We start from the raw sequence: 11,894 nt of genomic DNA, 5'->3' as shown, positions 1-11,894 counted from the left end.
AGGGACTTCTTAAAGCCCCGACCCGCTCCATCTGGCGGAAGTCAGACATGCTCCAGGATCAGCTCAGCTCACTTGGTCCTTTCTCTGACTCCTGCAAAATGTGCTTGTCTCTCTTTCCTCCAAACAGCAATAAAATTCATACTACTTTGTCACATGAATTTCAGCACTCATATATATTTTTGGTACCATCCAATTATATCATGATATAATTCTTTATAACTTTCAAAAGTTTCATCAATTAGATTATGTCTCAACCAGCTTCTTTACCCCAGCAGAATCCAACATCAGGTTGAGTGCCTGATACTCAACACTACGTGTGATTAAGTCGAGTTATTTGTAAATTCATAAAGTCTCAAAGCCTGAGGATAGAAAGGAACCTTGGAAGTTCATCTTCTTTACTTCACTGCCCCTGTGCACACCTTGATTGAAGTGAGAAAAAAAACAAAAGCTTATTACAGAGCAATGGGACAATTAAAAGTGTAAGTGTCTATAAGGAAATTAACTATATCTATATAATGTTTTTAACAATGTTTTAATTGAAGCCTACATAAACAATAGTGGCAAGTAGTACACTGCTTTGAAAACTGTTCCCAGGAGCTTTGTGCTTCTTTAAGGTGAGTGAGGGATTTCGGGGAGAATGAAAAGGAGGGGAGATGAGGAAGGTGAAGTCTGCCTTCTCAAAGGGGCCAAGCCGGATGCTTCCACTGTCGTGTGTTTCAGGTGCTTTAGCGTATCAGGAATACTTCTTCCATAAAAGGAGGCTCAGCTGATTAAACCTATTGATAGCTTTAAAAACCACTCATTTGGTTAATCGCTTTTCTTTAAGGAATGAAGAAATCATAGCTCAGCTAGGACAAATCACTGTCTACCTCACCCAGCTTGATGGTGGCAGACCTGAGATAAGAGACGCATTCAGGAACTATTTGTAGAGAACTGGCTGTCTGCTCAGTACCTGCACACACCCTGAGGCATCATCTCCAAAGCAGCCTTGTGAGGACAGAAAAATTTGTCCTCACAATTTCTTGAGTGATTAGATTATCAAGAAAAATATTTATTGTACCTATCCTCTCCCATTCAGGAGAGAGGCTATTATTATTTTGAAAAATTCTGAAGAATGTCTGGCATTTTTACGTGTGTAAATAATTTGTTTAGAAATATTAATCTGAAAGGTTATATGCGCTTCATTCACATACCATTCCCTTTAAACTGGCTTGGCATGTTCATGACAAAGAAATTATTCCCTAGAACGTGCCAGTTGATTGCTACCTGGAGGAAGCCACTAGAGGGCACCAGAGGCCTTGTTCTCACAGTCTGCATCTGTTTGGAGCAGGCGATGCTTTCCAATTCATTGTAAATTCAGAGGAAGTGGGTGGGGAAGCCCAAGGCCTGGGAAAATGACCATAATAATAGTACCTTATGTTTATATAGCACCTTTCTTCAATTAGCTCAGCAAGTTTGGATGTGATTATTCAGCTGGGAGCTTCCAGTGGTGGGAAATGAGGCACAAGGCAAACACGTGGCGTAGGTGGGACAGAGGGTGAGAATAATTCTTATTCATTTCCAATGCCCATTCATTATTTTTACTCTAAAAAGCTGATGTGTGACCTTTCCTGGCTATTTCCTTAGAAACAATAAGAGAAGTCAGAGTCCCAAACTCAAACACATTTAATGGAAAGACTCCTAGGTTTTCCTGGGAAAAAAAAATCGCACTCAGAGCCAAGGAGGGAATCTGAAACAGAAAGATTTTCAACTATGTAAGTGTAGCTATAAGGCAACAAGTTGAATATTACAACTTCTAAAGCACGTCATGAAACAACATAGCCTAAGCAATCCTTCACTACATTTTACTTTTATTCTCCAAACAAATCTCAAACTTGTAAGTCATTCATTTCTTTATCCATTCTTTTTCAAAATAGGATCAAAAATGTAAAGAGAAAAAAATGAACTTGTGTTTCAAAAGCTAAACTCTTGTCTCACCTAAAAAACTACTACCCAGACTTGAATGTGTTAATTAAATGCTGCAGGATGATTTAGTGAGGAAAATCATGACAGAGCGTTTCACTACCAGACAGCATGGCCCGAGGCTGAGTCATCGGCTGAGAAGATTGCTGTGGTGAAAGTTTCCAGTGGGAGTTTTACAGTGACTGATGGGTAACACATGATGAAGACATCTTCTTCCTGCAGAGTCACGTAGGGTCGCACCTGCTCACGAAAGGCCCCACGTTTTCTCCAAGCACTAAGCACGTGACTTTAGCCTCTGAATTGGGATGTTTCATGTTTGCAATGGTTGGTCCCTTTCCAGATGTAAGCCCAACAGATGCACCCTCTAGGGTCATCTGTTTTCACCAAAAACACACTTTTTCTCAAATTTCAGATGATGCTTGAATATGACTTCCTTTATAGTTCAAATGATCTTAACACATGTCTGTTATATAAGGAGTTTCTCCAGAGTGTTAAGGGACTAATAATATTGCAATTAATTTATTTTTGATTTTATGGGAATATACAATTCAGAGATTCTACATGGAAATGGAAAGGAATCAAACCATTCTTTCTCTCTTACCTCTTACTCTCCTCCACAGCATAGTAAATTTGAGAGATGCCAGTGATTTTCTAGGTTTCATGGAAAAAAATATTTATTTTTACTTTATTTATTTGGCTACTTACCTCAAAGGCCTACTTTTCCAAGACTGGTATAGACTGACGTCTATATACTACCCGTAACAATTGTATATCTGCTCCCTCTCAAAATACTGCAAGTATACAGGAACTCACTTTGGAAGTTAGGGGTTTTGGGTGTTAGAATATCTCTTAGCTCAGATACTCAGAATTCAAAGGTACAAAAAGTAAAACCTTGGACTCATCCATGTCATCATCTAACTGCTACTTGAACTCAATGATTCCACAAATTTTAAAGCTAGAAAACCAAGCCACAGCATGGAAAGGTAATTCGCACAAACATAGCCAGTAGGAGACTCAAGTCTCTAACCTAGGTCTTCTACAGTAGGCCTCATTTTGTTTTGATTACTATTTATATTCCACGTGGATTTTTAAATTCCAGGTAATAGCTATGGCAAAGCCAATTTTTCTTAAGAAAGACTATTAATTACTTTTGTTTCATTTCATAAACATTTTTAAGGTTTTACTGTGTGTAGTGTTCCGCTTGACACAGAGATAAAGAGGCAAAGTTGGGTCTTCAAGAATTCAGAATTGGCTCTTGTATTTTCTAACCAATTTGGAGAAAATAAAGAAAAAATTAACGTAACCAGGAAAAATCCACACGCACTATTAAATAAAAAATTGTCATGCCTGTTGGAAGTTCCTTCTTATGATATTTTTCCTCCAGAGTTCTTTTATGTAAATATTTAAAAAGAAAATTTCATCTGAAAGTGATTAAGTGGAAGATTTTATTCAAAATTTGACAGCTTTAGTCATTCCTTTTAATTTTTAAACATAATTTTATGAGAGTAACTTCAAATATTATCAAATTTCAAATTACTTAGCTATCCTATTCACCAAAATTACAATTTCTTACATCACACATATATTATATATCTATTAAAACACGCAGCACATTTTTACTGAAACTGATGTTTGCCAGTTCAATTAATCCCTGACGTCCTTCAAGGTATGGGTTTTATCTTCTTCATCCTTATATCCCATATCACATGTAAAACTCACAAATTCCTGGGAATGAACGATGAAAGACTGGGTCAGTATCTGAATGTGTAAATGTTACTATACAGTCATTCAAGGGCAGAGCAAAGAGATACAATGGAAAATAAAAACAGAATAGAAATTCAAGGATCAACTACACTTAGGTCATTAAGAGAAGAAGTTGGAGAAAAATACAATAAACAATGAGCTGCCATTGGGAAAAGGCCATTGGTATTTTGTGTCATGCAAAACATAGAAAAGTTTTAGAAATTTGGGTTGGCAATAGTGTTAAAGGTTAAAAATGATAGAAAATTTGGTAGTTATTAGAACTATCCATAAATGTTCCAGCTCTCTCTTCTTTGTGGTACACTCAAGATGGTGTTTCCCTGACTTGTTTTGGCTAATGAAATGTGACTGGAAGTGATGTGTGTTATTGCCCATTGAAAACTGAAAGAGCCGATAGAATGTCCCTATGTCTCTGTGGTTCCTCTGCTGCAAGGGCTGAAGCTTCAGATAATGGCTGCTTCTTTAGCTTGGGACTAAACGCAAGGGTGTGGTGTGAAACACAGCTCCACAAAGGACATGCAGCATGAGTGAGAAATAATCTTCAGTGTTAAAAGCCATAGATTGTAGGGTTGTTTATTGCTGCAGCATAAGCTACTCTATCCTGAATGATACAGAACAAGAAGAAGTAAGAATTTTCTTTTAGATAACACTGATTAAAATAACAGAATTTTTAGTTTTCTATTTCTAGGCAGGAAGTAAATAAAGAATAAGTTATTGATAAGAATAAGTTATGGGCAAAGAATGTTGAAATCTATGTATTTAATATAGGCCCAGCTGGTATGGCTCAGTGGACTGAGTGCTGGCCTGTGAACCAAAGGGTCACCACTTCAATTTCCAGTCAGGGCACATGCCTGGGTTGTGGGCCAAGTCCCCTGTAGGGGGCACATGAGAAGCAACCATACATTAATGTCTCTCTCCCCTCTATTTCTCTCTCCCCTCTATTTCTCTCTCCTTTCCCCTCTCTAAAAATTAATTAATTAATTAAAAAAATAAATATTTAATATAAAAGGAAGAGGATCATCTCCATTTTTCCCAATTAAATTTCTTTTAAAAACATAATATGGAGTCCCCGCCAAAATGGAGACGTTGGTAGAAATCTTTCGCTTCCTCAAACAACCAAAAGGAGAATAACAACCAATGTAAAGTAAATAAACAACCAGAAGTGCCAGAAAATCAGACTGCATGGGACTCCGACAACCAAGGAATCAAAGAAACAATCAACCAGCCCAAACAGACCGGTAAGACAGCAGACAGAGAGAACATGTAGCAAGGCAGCAGACCGTTTAGGCGGGGCTAAAAAGGAAACTGGGACTCAGAGCTGACTGTGGACTACAGCAGGGGTTGCCCTGGTGGGAGAAACTCCTAGTCTCACACCAGGGTTCCTTGGAAAGTGGGTTGGAGAAGACCAGGCAAGCTGCATTGTTCCCTCTCTGGCCCCTCCACGACAGGCAGCACACAGAGCAGCAAGGAGGTTTCCCTGGCTGGGTAAATACCTAGGGCCTTGTCCTCTTACAACTTGACAGATGCCCCAAGATGAAGAAATAGGGCCAAAATGAAAGAACAGAGCAAAACTTCAGAAAGAGAACTAAGCGATAAGAATATAGCCAACATATCTGATGGAGAATTTAAAGCCCTGGTAATCAAAATGCTCATAGATCTGATTGAGCTTGGTCAAAAAATGAAGGAACAAATAAAAGACACCCAAAATGAAATAAAGCAAAATACGCAGGGAATCAACAGTGACAGGAAGGAAACCAGGACTCAAAGCAACGATTTGGAACAAAAGGAAGAAATAAATATCCAACAGGATCAGAACAAAGAAACAAGAATCCAAAAAAGTGAAGAGAAGCTTAGGAACCTCTGGGACAACCTGAAATGTTCCAATATCTGAATTATAGGGATGTTAGAAAGAGAAGATCAACAACAAGAAATTGAAAACTTATTTGAACAAATAATGAAGGAAAACTTCCCCAATCTGGCAAAGAAAATAGACTTCCAGGAAGCCCAGAGAGTCCCAAAGAAGTTGGACCCAAAGAGGAACACACCAAGGCACATCATCATTAAGTTACCCAAGATTAAAGATAGAGAATTCTAAAAGAAGCAAGAGGAAAGGAGAGAGTTACCCACAAAAGAGTTCTCATGAGGCTATCAGCTGATTTCTCAAAAGAAATCTTACAGGCAAGAAGGGGCTGGAAAGAAGTATTTGAAGTCATGAAGGGCAAGTACTACATCCAAGATTACTCTACCCAGGAAAGCTATTATTTAGAATGGAAGAGCAGATAAAGTGCTTCCTAGATAAGGTCAAGTTAAAGGAGTTCATCATCACCAAGCCATTATTATATGAAATATTAAAAGGACTTACCTAAGAAAAAGAAAATAAAAAATATGAATAGTAAAATGACCACAAACTCACAACTATCAACAAATAAATATTAAAAATAAGAAAAACAATGAAAACAAAAACTCAGCAAACAACTAGAATAAGAACAGAATCAGAGAAATGGACATCACACGGAGGGTTTTCAGTGGAGAGGAGGAGGGGCGGAATAGGGGGAAAAGGTACTGGGAAGAAGAAGTATAATTGGTAGGCAAAAAATAGGGAGAGGTGAAAAATGGTATAGGAAACAGAGGACTCAGAGAACTTAAATGTACAGCCCATGGACATGAAGAGGGGGATGCTGGAGGGTTGGGGGTGCAGGACAGAAGGGGGATAAAGGTGGGGGGGATTGGGAAAACTGTAATAGTATAATCAATTAAATATACTTAAAAATAATAAGGAATACAGTAAGGAGAAAAATGTGTATTGACCCCAGAAACAGGACTAGTGAGGGACTAGTACCTGCAACATGACCATACTTCGAATGGTATTGAGGCAGAATATCTGAAATACCCCTGCAGGTGAGGAGGGATAGAGGCAGTTGCTGAGTAATGTGATGTCCACCACATAACGGAAGAAGGCTGTTCTTGCAGGACTTGGAGCTCCCTCCCCAACAGCACTGCAACGACCTCTTTACCTGTGGAAAGTAAGACCCTGGGAGAGAAGTCTCTGGGGGGGAAGGGGTAAAAGCCTGTTTTCTGTCCTATTGACTTTCTGGGGAAGTAGAGACTCTCCTTTTGAAGTTACCCCCCGGAGCTTCTAAGAGCAAGCTAAATAAAATGGGGTAATATTCCACTTGCCATTAACGAAGCTAGAGAGGAGGTCACTGGCTGAGCCATACTTAGACTACATTGACAGCTGTGTACGAGAGACGTTTCAGCACAGAAACAAACCTGCCTACGTGGGACACCGCCCTCTGTCTTCCCCGAAGGTCTCAGACACACGGTATGGCAAAGTTAAACTCGAATAACTCGCAGTTTCTCCACATCCTGTACAGTGTCAGTGTCTTAAATTGGGGCCTACATCATGTCCAAAAGCACCAATTTCAACTCTCTAAGATAAAAATACATATGACATCTTTCTATAAAATTGGTAAATGGAAATCACTATAAATTAGAGGAGAAAACAGCAAGTAAATATATATTATGAAATATAGCTACTAAAAATAAAGAAAACTCTCGAACATCTTGAATTTAACTTTCAAATCAATCTCAGAGGATGTTGCATCTGTGAAATTAGAAAAGGAGACGAAAACTCACAACAAAAAAGTTACAGACATGGTGGCCAAAAAGAAAAAGTAGTGAGGCAGTGAACTGCTTAGAAGAAAAAAATTTCAATTAGAGGACATTTAATAAGTTACTTAGAAAAGTCAGAGTGACACAAAAAAGACATAAAGTTAAGAGAAAATGATCAGAAATATAGTTAACAGAATAGGGTATCAAATACAGTCATATCAGAAATTTCACAAAGAGTGAATGAGGAAAAAGCATAATAAAGAAAAGAAAATTGCTCTAAATTAAAAAATTGTTGATATTTATATGCAAAGATCTCCTCATGAAGAACCAGGTAATTTTAATGAAAAAAATACTCCTATCCAGCAATATTTTGTTACTAGACAAACATTATGGGGAAATACTAAAAATTATTTCTAGAATAAAATGTTCTATAAGTATACAATTAGAAAATAATATGAACACTTGCAGAGAAAAATGTGAAGTAATGTTGTTAGTTTATGAAAGAAGAAATATAAATAGCCAATCAACACATGGAGAAATGAAGATTTAAAAAATGGCAATTTTGTATCACATTGGAGTAAGTTAAAATAGTGTAATCAAATGTACTGTTATCAAAAGTACTTGGAAATGTGCTTTCCAAAACATTTTCAGCAGTATAAATCAGGGTAAACTTTTTGTATGACAATTGAAAGTATGTAGTTAATGCTTTTTGTAAACTCTGACAAAGTTTCTATTTCCTAGAATTTATCCAAAGGAACAAATTATGATTTATATATGTAAACATCTAGCCATAGTAATATCCAAAAAAGAAAATATATATATTACAAGCATGTCATGAGAAACAAGTAGAATATCTAAATTTTGGCCTTTGGGTAAATATTGCATAATCATAAAAATGCACTGTATGTGTGATATATATGTATATGCTTAAATGAATAAAAGTATCCACACAATTATAAGAAAAGTTTAAAACTTATGAATAATGCATTTTAAGTTTATATTTATACCTGCCTAGGAAAAAAATGCCACAGTGTTCACCTTTGTTTTTTTGGATAAACTCCCCTGGCCAAACAGCCCTCCCCATCGCAGGCACCAGGCACAGCCCTCCTTGTCCCTGGGGGGCAGGCTTGAGTTCCCTATCAGCCCCCAGAAATACAAGCCAGCCACACTCTTACAGAAGCCTGGGTCCAGCGACCCTCTTGATACTACAAAGCCTGCCTCCCACAGCCTCTGGCTGTCCACTCAGTTCTGAGTGCAACCCCATATGACTATGAGTCTCAAGTGGTGTCTTTCCCCTCTGGGTTGTGAGTAGATGTGACTAGTAAACGGCTATCAGGCTTGTCTGTACAGTGTCAGTGTCGTGTGTTTGCCCATCCCCATAACCATATGGTGCGGATCCCTCCAACGACGTGAAGAGGAGGTGGATAAAACAGAAGGATGAAAGGTTTAGGTGATGTAGAGGATAGATGGAGCAGTTTCCTGGGGCAGGGACAAGCTGGTGCACTCTGACAGATAGATAACTGAGTTGATTTTGCTAAGGGCTCTTCATCCTATTAGATAAGAGAAAGGAGAGACAGGACGGGTATGGGCCCAGCTGTGGCCTTGCAGGAGAGCTGCATCTTGTCGGGAAAGCAGCAGACAATATTATCTGCTGGCATCAGGAGGCTGTGATAAGCATTGGGGCCTAAGTTGATGTATTAAGATATTTTTGCTAATAGAATAATTGCCAACTAATAATAATTTCCAGGCAATTAATTATCTTACATGATGAGGAGTCTGGAAGCAGGCAATTCCAGGATGGGTTTGGGAGCACAACAAGTATTAGGATATAGGCTTGTCATCTTTGAAACTTTCTCCACCTTCTCCTGAAAGTGGTAAGATGGCTGTTGAATCATTTTCACACACCATCTCCAAATAAGCATGGAAAGAGATAGAAAAGAAGCACATTTACGCATTTTCTCCTGAACATGTGTGTGTGTGTGTGTGTGTGTGTGTGTGTGTGTGTGTGTGTGTGTACTCTTTTCCAGAAGCCACTAGCAAATATCCCCTTAATCACATTGGCCAAAACTAGCCAGTAGCTGTCTCAAGAGTGTACACGCACGAAGAAAATGAGATTAGCATTCTTGGCTGAGACCAATCATGATTTTCACTCAAGGGTTGAGCATTTTTCTTCCTGAATAAAAGAGGGATTTCATTAGCAAATAACAAAGGGGACATAGTTCAGAGAAGTCAACCTACAGAGATTGTTCAAGGGAATATGAACAAATTTTGGAATGGTGGCTGTGGACAATGCTGTAAGAAACCTGTAAAACATGAATAAAACGATGATGAGGCCACACTGAAGGTGGAACATCATGAATTTACAGAGAACATGGTTTTATATTTGAAATTTTTTTGGCAACGTATAACAATCTAGGATTCAGAAGTAAATGTGTGGAGCATCGAAGGAAACAGGAATGCCAATTGTTCCACAAGAAAGGCACAGTGTGGCAGGCTACTCAGTCCAGAGCTTCAGAAGAGAATGGACACCGCCATGAGTTGCAAGAATTAAGAGGGGGAAAAGTATAACTTCAGACATGTGAAGCTCAGGATAAAAAATGAAATGAACAGACAAGATAAAGGACATAGAGAGATTTTAGTAGGGAAAATAGAAATCAAAGTCACTGACTTTCCGAACCATTTTAGCTCTAAGTGTAGATGGGACAGAGAGAGCCTGAGAACATTTGGATATAAATACAATGAATGTAAAAAGGTTGAAAACGTCAGGAGGATATCTTTTGATGTTGTGGAGTGAATAGCAGAAAGAATCTTTCTTCTGCTTTCTGCGTTCCCAGTCAGACTGTATTTTCTTTCAGGTCAGGGAGCATATACTGCATTTCTTTCTCACCCTGCTTTAGGAAGAGGAGTGAGGAGGAGAGGTGGCTGTGCCTGTGTTGGAGATGTCCCCAGGATGCTCGAGTTTCACAGGGGCATCAACTTCCAATGGTTACATCAGACTTACACGATAACATTTTAAATGGTTTTAAATGGTTTTGTAAGATCAGAAATAATTTCATGTTTTTATTTGAGTGGGAGGTATTGTATGTAGATATAATTCTTTCCCTCGTAGCTTCAAATTACTCTTATCTTATCTCCCACTGATGCATTTCCTCTAGATTCAGCCAGTGGCTCTCCCTAGCATGTGGAGGTGCTAGTCAGCAGAGTCAAGCCATGCCCCTGAGCGCCTGCTGCAGACCTGGTACCAGAATGGCATGGGTTATACTTAGCTTAAAAACGGGGTGCAATGAGTTGTGCATCTATGTCCTCTGGCCAATCCCTGCATAGACACCAACAGTGTGGTGATGGCCAGAGGGAGGGGGTCGGGGCTGGCTGGACGTAGGCCCTTAAAGGGTGGGAAAATGGGACATCTGTGATAGTGTCAACAATCAAAATAAAGGAAAAAACCCTATATTTTCCTAAACAAACAAACAAACAAACAAACAAACAAATAAACAAAATGGGCTAGAAAATAATTCGAAACAATAAGCAAGGGGTTGAATAAACTGATATTGGTACAAATGAATATTCTATAGCCATAATACAATATTTAAAAATGTGTATGAACATAAAAAACACAACATAATTTTAAGAATACTTTCATGAATGTGAAATTTCTGAAAGACTTGTTTATAATAAGAATGTGGGTGATTTTCATAACAGTTTTTAGTATTTTATCATTTTTTATCATCTTCCCAAAGTAAATATGAATTATTTAAGTAATAACTATTGTATAACGAATATAAAAAGACCTAGGGCAAAGTTTGACATGGAGGGGAAAGAATGAGAATTGTTGATATTAATCTTGTCCTAGACCCAGGCTTTTACTTGTCAAGTGCAAAAAACTCCCACCCCCTACCCGGCAACTAGTCACAGCTTTCGCCCCTCCTCTTCCTCTCCCCTTTCCCTTTCCTCTTCTCCCTCTTCCTGCCAGGTACTTGTGAGATTAGCTTCTGAGTCAGTGTAATTCTTACAGTTTTATTTCCTGTTTGGGACTCAGGCCGGGAGATGGGGAGCACAGCCCGACTGACCCGCTGATTTAAATAAACATCAACCCAGGCTTTTCCTGGGCCCTCAGGCAATTTCCCTTTACGCCTTCAGAAATGTTTTGCTTTATCATCCTGCCGATGCCCAGTAAACTACCTAGTTAAAAGCACGCCACACTTGGTCAGGAAGACTCGGAGCTCTCAGAAGGCTGCCCCTGCTCACCCTTGGCGGAGCCCATCCCAGGGGGGAGGGTCCCCAGATGTGAAGGGACGCTGAGCCTGCTCCGCACCGATGACGATGACAATGACCGATGACCAGGGTCCCCAGAAGTGTCTGCCCCACTCTCACCAGTGTTCCCCACCATCACACACAACTGGCCTGTGTGAGTGTGTGACTCACCATAAACAAGCCGAGGCCAATCACGACAACACCCAGGATGTCTCCAAGGTCTGCTATTCTCATTTGGGTCGATGCTTTCTTCACTAAGGTTTCTCTACAGGCCTGCCTGCCTTTGAAATGTCAGTGATTTCCAAGTA

The sequence above is a fragment of the Phyllostomus hastatus genome, unplaced genomic scaffold (genome assembly GCF_019186645.2).
Source record: "Phyllostomus hastatus isolate PE091 unplaced genomic scaffold, TTU_PhHast_1.1 phas_contig_98, whole genome shotgun sequence".
In the NCBI taxonomy this organism is placed as follows: domain Eukaryota; kingdom Metazoa; phylum Chordata; class Mammalia; order Chiroptera; family Phyllostomidae; genus Phyllostomus; species Phyllostomus hastatus.
This window is presented reverse-complemented; position numbering follows the sequence as displayed.